Raw genomic sequence first — 6,261 nt, 5'->3', positions numbered from 1 at the left:
TCTTGCGACGAAATCGCAGGACATTCTCGCACTTTCATGCGAAAACCCATTGATCTCGTCTTATCTTTTTCTTTTTTATTATTGCCTCTTCAGGATTGTTGCACAAATATGACAAGCCTTAATACCCTTGCGAATAAAAAGCCTCATGACATTTGTGTCTTAAGACACTTATCAGCTTTCTAATGGAGGGTGCCGCCCTTATCTCCCCCATGGTTTCCCCTTCAAGGAGGCGTACTTATACCACACAAGATTAGATCCTCCCATCCAGTCTTATCAACAACCAGTTGTTTTCGCAGCCTCTTATCCCTTTTACCTATAGGGCTTATGGTTACGAGACTGCACCCTAAGTGGGGTTTTCTTCAGGCCGAGTGCAGTATAAGCCAAGACTTGTCAAGAATGGCAAGGTGGGCTTCAAACGCCCCTGACACTCTTGACTCAACTGTGTACCTCGGTGCCTTGATCAGATCTGCACTCCTTGGGAAAGTCCTTATTACCTTAGTCGCCCAACCTAAGTCATATGCTTAAGCTGAGAATCCAAGGTGCCTCTCCCGGATGGGCTTTATTGACCCCAAATCTCCATGACTCAGGTTCCGGTGGCGGTGTAACCTTTCCCTGAGCCATGCAACAGGTACCCCCTTATATGACGTATTTTAGGTCTTACATTTGCCTCTTGCGAAATTGTATTCACGAACTAGGGTGTACGCCATAAAGGTTCGCCCCTTTCTCTTTTGTCATTTTTCTCTGATTGTCTTCTGTAAAATTTATTATCTCTGCGAGAGTCTCGCATATCATCATATTGTATTTTCATTTCGCAATCTCAATTTTGTCACTCAATAAAATGCATTTTTGAGAATTTTACTCATTGCGAGAGTGTCGCAACAAATTAATCATTCATACATTTCTTGTTTTTATTACCTTTGCCATCCTCTGCTTCTTTATTATTTTCTGCTACTGTTTCCTTGGTAGTGATATGTTCATCATTTTTACTATGAGCTAGCATTAGTTTCGCAACATCTGTTCTTCTTTTCTTTCGATTTCATCCACTATCAACCTCTCACTTCTTTGTGTCTCTTTGATTTTGTGTCTCCAATTTTCCTTCTTGTTTGCTCTTCCTTCGCAAGATTCTATCTCAGTTTCGTAACACCTCTTTCCTTCAACCCAATTCTCCCTTTATGATTCCTACACCGCTGGGGTGAGGGAATTTGATACACTGGTAGAAAGTTGAAGCTACACCTAGAATCCCATTTAGCCAAGGTCGACCAATTAATGCATTGTAGGGTGATTCTACATCAATGACACATAATAAGATTTCAGAAGATATTCCCTTCAATGGAATTCGCATAGTAACCTCCCCTTTAGGCTTGTTAGCAGTACCATTAAAACCATGTATCTTATATGTTGATGGTGTAAGATCATCATATCTTCCTCCCATAGTTTTATAAGTATGATAAAATAAGATGTTCACAGAGCTTCCAGTATCGATTAGAATTCTATTTATTGCCCATGAATCTTCAGCTTCATCATCCTCATCTTCTTTCGATTTTGGATTAATTTCTAATTTTACTACCAATGGATTATCATGTACCTCTTCACCTTCGGGGATTTCTTCTGCGGTAAAAGAAATGATTTGTTTCTGCCATTCCTCTAGTGGTGAGATTTTCGCGATATTCATAACTTCTCTTCCATCATTATCTCTTGCGAACACTCTACTTAAAACATGTCATGAAAATCTTCAATTGTCTTGTATGAATGTACGATAGAGTGACAAAATAGATTCTTTGCTTTTGCACCAAATTCTATGAAGAATGTTTCCTTCTTTTTCACCGTGTTTACTTTGTGATGTTCTGGTGGTGGTGGTAATGGTTGATATTGTGGGTGTCCTACCAAAAAGTGGTTTAGATTTCCTTGATCTATCATTCTCAGAATAATTCTTTTTACATTTCTGCAATCATTTGTTGTATGTCCATTAAAATGATGATAAGAACAAAACTCATGACTTATATGGTTTGGAGGTGGTTCCGTTCCCATGTTCCATGGTGTTGGTACATTCTCCATTAAAATTATAGGTTCCCATATTTTCTCCAAACTTGCATTTAGAGGTGGTATCTTGATTTCTTCCCATACTACCTTGTGACCTCCTTGTCCCCTATTATAGTTTTGTCTTTGACCTCCATAAGTTTCTTGTGGTTCATCGAGTCTTTGAATCTTTTTATTTCCACCACGATTGTAGAATTTTCTTTCTCATTCATACTCCTCTTGATCTCGGCTTCCCATAGACACCAGTTTCTGTTGGTTGTTACCTGTCACCTTCTCTTGTTGTACTTGCGAAGTATTCACTACTGTGTTTATTAGCTTGCATTCGCTGTTTGTGAACTGGTGTTCGCAACTGGGTATGATTCTATTTCATTTTTCCTTTCCTCTAGAGCAATATATTCTTCTTGAAGTTCTCGCAATTCAGTCATTGTGATCGTATTCTTGACTCTGAAAATTTGGACATACAATAGGTTGGTTGCAAACATAGCATTGATAAATGATAATATAAGATATCTCTCATCTACACGGCCAGCCATTTCGCTATACATAGTCCTCCATCTTTTAGTGGGGTGCTTCAAACTTTCACCGATCCTTTGTTTTAATCCAAACACGTCTTCAATACCAGGTCGCGAAGAATTATTACTTATATATTCCCCCAGGAATGTAGTCTGCAAATGATTGAAGGATGTTATTGTATTCTTTGGTAGACCTTCGAACCATTTTAACGCCTCCCCTGTTAAGCTGGATGCGAAATACTTGCATAATACAGAATCATGATTTTCCCATTGCAACATGCACCTCACATAGGCTTTAATGTGTTGAATTGCATAAGTTGTTCCATCAAAAATGCTGGTTAATGCGGGCAAATTGCATTTCGGTGGTATTCCTCCTAATTGTACTTCCCTTCTAAATGGAGTTTCTGCAGCTTCTTCTATAGCTTCATCCAATTGTCTTCTGCCTACTTTGATAGACTCGATTAAGTACTTATTGTGTTATTTTGTGTTCTTGTAGGAAATTTTAGAAAAATAAGCCCTTGCGGCGAAATGGGCTCAAAAAGCAGTGTTTTACACCCCGGAGAAATGTACCGTAGGCACCCCAGAAATGCATCGGAAGCGTCCCAGAAATGTCCCGGAGGAACCCAGAAAATTACTATTTCCACCCCAAGATATTCGCACCCCAGCACTCTGGATAAGGGGCACCTTCTTCAACAATTTGAATTTGTGTTTTTGGCGGGAAATGAAGTTTTCAACTGGCAGAATTTTGATTGTCAAAATGAATGGGTTAGAGTGCGATTCTATCGTTGAAAACTGGCAGAAAGATGTGATTTGGCATAAGAAACAAAGTTTGGGTGGTGGTTTCGATCAAATTTGGCTGGAATACGTGTTTTGGTTCTCGAGTTCAAAACAGGGCAAGCATGCACTGGAGGATGATAATCACGCGTCATGGAGAGTTATGGACGTGTTCTGATGATGTGGAATGGCTCGAGCATCACTTTGAGTCGTGAAGAATCGATTTGGAGCGTGGAGGGAGGAAGTTTACGCAAGAAATTCCAAGTTTGGTAAGAAAATATTCGGAAAATATTGTTATTCACTGCCCGCATAATGAAGAATTATATTGGAGTTATTGACGAGATTTGGAGCTGTTGTTGGGTATAAATAGGCTATTTGGGTCTACTAGAGAGGGGGTCGAGAGTTTGGGGTCGATAGGAGGTCCAGAGAAGCAGAAATCAAGAGTTGATGAAACTCTGTTGCTGCAGCTGCTGCTGATGAAGAACACCAAGAACACGAAGAACAGACTCGCGAGGAAAGTCGTTTATCAACAGTGTCTAAGACGCACAGTCGTGGGTCGCAGTGCAGTCTAAACAGCAGCAGCACTTGTCTTTTATCGTTCATTCTGTGACGCCTTCTGTGGGTCGCATATTACAGTTTTACACCATTTTCTCTTCTTCTATTCATTGTAAACACCATTTGAGCAATAAATATTTTGAGCGTGTTTTTATCATGATGAGCTAAAACCCAACACTGGGACGACGGAGGACGTCGAATTTCATCCATGTGGTAATTTCATTAATTCTTTTATTTACTTTTTGCACTAATTTTAATTGAATTAAGATTTTAAATTAATTATTTGTGATTTCATTTGATGGAGTATGCTTAGTCCTAGGGATTCTTGATGCGTCATGCTCATAAAATACAAGTAATATTTTATACAATCTACTTTGGCAAAGAATAGAGTTAATATTTGTTTTTTTTTTTTACTATAATCGCCTAGAATTAAATTCTGAACCACTTGAAAATGAAAAATGGCCGAATCTTTAGTCTCAGTTTCTCGCACCAGTGTTAATATTTTTATTGTATATATTTATCTTTTTTATTAAGTTTAAAAAATTATCCTTCACAAGTCCGAGAGTTTGAACCTCATTACTACAACCACGAAAAATCTCTAATCATTTTGGCGCCGCCGACGCGGAATTGTTTTTAGGTAGAATTTTTTTTTTTAGATTTATTTTTCTTTGTTCTTTTTTACGTTCTTTGGGTATTTGTCTATGTGATACAGGTTTTGAGGCTTGGATCGAAAAGAAAAAGAAGAAGAAGTTGTCAAAGATTTTTGGCGATTTCATAAAGACTAGGAGCAAAGCTTAAAGCAAAAAGAACGAAAAGAAGACGAAGGACTTTTTTTTTATTATTATTTTTTAGATTTTTTTTTATTAATTTTTTTTTAGAAACTGTAATTAAAGTTTTTATTTTGTAATCTTTTATTTTTGGACATTATTTTTTTTTCCGGACATTGAACATTATTTTTAAAACCCTACGGAAGGGTTATAAATTAAAAAATTAAATTGAATACAAATTGTTTGCAGGGAAGGACGACGATTACTATATCGTCTCGGCCCCTCGGGTTCGCACAATGACACCGGAGTCAGTGGCCCGAGTCGACTACAGCGGTTCTTCGCCCGTCTGGTACGGGAGGTAAACTTCTAAACACCCGCGAATCTCCTGCAAGCGGGTTTACTGTTTGCCTTAAGGTGAATATATGTTGAGGACTTGAATACGGATGTTTTAAATTCCTAGTAAAGGGCAAGGCCTGGAAAATACAAGATAAGGGTTCGGATTTCATCACCGTTCTCTTCTTGCCCGCCTTAGGAAAACGAAACCAAACGCGATCCTAAGCCTAAAATTTTTACTAGAAGGAGACCTATAGGGTAACGAGCTTAATAGGAAACTCGTTCGAAAAATATTGGTTGCTCTTTAAGCACACATCAAAGTTCATGATGGTTTCTGTGAGTTGAATGCGTGACTGCGCCGCCTTCTAATGCGGTGAGGCCTTGGGTATCAAAGCTCTACTAAGCTTCCCTCGTCTCTATTCAACTTACTTTGACTCGGATTGATTCCAGACGGGTTTGCTCAAATTGCAACGAATTCCCTTTCAAAAGATAGAAGCTGGTCTAGAAACAATCTAAGTGGAGCCATCATGCTTTTTGTTTGCTAGAATTTATAGGTTTGATTTGGTCGAGTCAGCCTTGTTTGTGATTGTGTAGAATTCCTCTGTAGTTTGTGTTTCCTCGGTGATGAATCCTTTTCAGGATACGCCACCTGAGATGACATTACGAGAATATATGTCTAGAAATTCTCGTTATCAAGAGACGTCTTCGGAAATGACTCTTGGTGAATATATGCGTGGGCAGCGATATATGGATACTCCAACTTTTATTGAGGAATCACCTCTAACGTTCTATGAGAAATATTATAAACATAGACCATGTAGTTGGGAACAAAGCTTGAGAATTCGTGAATATCAAAAATTATATTGTGATGATGATGATGAGGAGGATGGTGATGATGATTATAATGATATTTATAGTTCAAATTTAAATAATTATTTACCTATTCAAAAGGACGAGGAGTTGACTATAAATACCCCCGTTTTAGACGATGATTACGAAACCGATGATGGTTTAGAGGAACCAGTTTATCTTGAGAGTACTGTTTTCGAGTCAAACGATTTAGAAACAATAGTCTAGATGAACTCGTAGAGATTAGCGGGGATGAACCTGACTTAGAAGAATCAATTGACCATTTCCAGGAATCTGATGACCTAGAAATTAGGGAAGTTGTGACTAGTCTTTCTAGAGACACAGAAAACTCTAAGTTTGGGGGTGATTATCATTCTCCGTGTTCTTTAACTCTTAGAAAGTACCCTCCTGTAGGACTTGACATTTGTGCCTCA

The sequence above is a fragment of the Papaver somniferum genome, unplaced genomic scaffold (assembly GCF_003573695.1).
Source record: "Papaver somniferum cultivar HN1 unplaced genomic scaffold, ASM357369v1 unplaced-scaffold_15, whole genome shotgun sequence".
NCBI classification, from domain to species: Eukaryota; Viridiplantae; Streptophyta; class Magnoliopsida; order Ranunculales; family Papaveraceae; genus Papaver; species Papaver somniferum.
Note: the sequence above shows the minus strand (reverse complement) of the source record.